The following is a 1,733-nucleotide window of genomic DNA, read 5'->3' as shown; positions in this document are numbered from 1 at the left end:
GGTAAAATCTGGCTGACTCTAAGTTACAGCTGGGCTAACTGGCCACATTGCTGCTTTGCACTGGCCCCTTGGGGCCATGCAGCCCAACAGAGCCACAAAAATGTCCTGGATTCCACGAGGCTCCACAGTGTCACAATGGTCCCTTGGATCCATGGTACTCTGCAGTGCCACAGTGGACCCTTCATGTCCCAAGGCTCCCAAGTGTCACATTGGTCTCCATAAGAAAGAAAGCATGGAGCCCCCATGTTTCAGGAGCTGATGAACAGCAACCACCAGAGGCCAAGGCAAGCCTGACATGTCTGTCCTGGCAAGTTTGCTTGGAGCAACCCTTGGATATTCAAAATTATGAATGTGGAATCCTAATTTCAGAATTTTTTTGCCTGGAGAAGGATGATTTTTTCCATAAAAGAAAAGCACAGAGCCCTTTCCAGTGTTTGGAAAACAGGTGAGTTCTGCCACTCAGAAGTTAAAGACCAGCCAGATCTGTCCATCCTGGCAGCTTTAGTCTGGCAGCAATACTTGGATACAGAGAAATTTGGAGGTGGAATGCAAATTTTGGCCATGGATACCTGGAAAAGATGGACAGTTCTTTTCCATAAGAAGGAAAGTGCAGATCCCCAGTGTTTCAGGGGCAGATGGGAGCGGCCTTCCACATTCCAAGGTCAGCCAGATCTGTCAGGTGACCCCTGGGAGACCAAGGCAACCATACCTCTTTGGTTTTCCCTTGCTTCCACAGGGCCCTCCAGTGTCACAATGGCTCTGTGCTTCCATGAAGCCTTGCAGTGCCACAGTGGTTGTCTGCTTCCACGATGCCCTCAGGTGTCATATTGGCCCCGTGGTTAGACAAGTCCTTAAAGATCTTAATGGTCTCCATGGTTCCACAAGGCCTCACAGTGTCACAATGATCTATTTGTTCCATGAAGCCTTGCTGTGTCCAATGCCCAAATTGGGGGGTTGTGGAACCCCCCAATGGTTCCACAACTTCCCATAGTGTCACAATGGCCCCTTCCTTCCATGAGGCCCTGCAGGGTCACAGTGGCCCTTTGGTTCCATGGGGCCCCACAGCGTCACAAGGGTCCCCATGATTCCATGGGGCCTTGCAATGCCACAATGGTCTCCAGGGATCCACGGTGCCTCACAGGATCATGACGGCCCTTTGGCTCCACAAGGCCCTGAAATGCAGCAATGGCCTCTTGGTTCCACAAAGCCCTGCTGCTTCACACTGGTCCCTTGGGACCATGCGGCCCAACAGAGCCACAAAGATATCCTTGATTCCATGAGGCCCCACAGTGTCACAGTGTCAAAATGGCCCCTTGCATCCATGGTACCCTGCAGTGTCCCAATGTTCTCCTTGGTTCCAGAAGTTCCTACAGTGTAACAGGTTCCACAAGGGCCTGCAGTGTCACCATGGCCCATTGGTTCCACAATGCTCCCCAGTGTCACAATGGTCTCCATAGGAAGGAAACAAGTGAGCCCCAGTGGTGCAGGGGTATAGGTGGCATTTGAGTCACAGTAAAATATATGTATTGTATAGGTGGCCTTGCCCCGATAAGTCCCGGATGTTCTAACTGGGCTACTTCCGAGGTGCCCATGGCTCTCCACATTAGCGCGGCGGCTCTGTGGGACCAGAGCTGTGCGTCAGTACCGTGTCCCGTGCAGCTGCAGCAAGCTCAGGAAACAGAGGGGCCCGAGGGTGCCGGTGCTCTTTGCCTGTCTGGCAGAGCCCGCTGGAC

Source organism: Zonotrichia albicollis, chromosome 24, assembly GCF_047830755.1.
Source record: "Zonotrichia albicollis isolate bZonAlb1 chromosome 24, bZonAlb1.hap1, whole genome shotgun sequence".
Taxonomy (NCBI): Eukaryota; Metazoa; Chordata; class Aves; order Passeriformes; family Passerellidae; genus Zonotrichia; species Zonotrichia albicollis.
The sequence above is the reverse complement of the archived record's forward strand: the minus strand, read 5'-3'. Positions refer to the sequence as shown.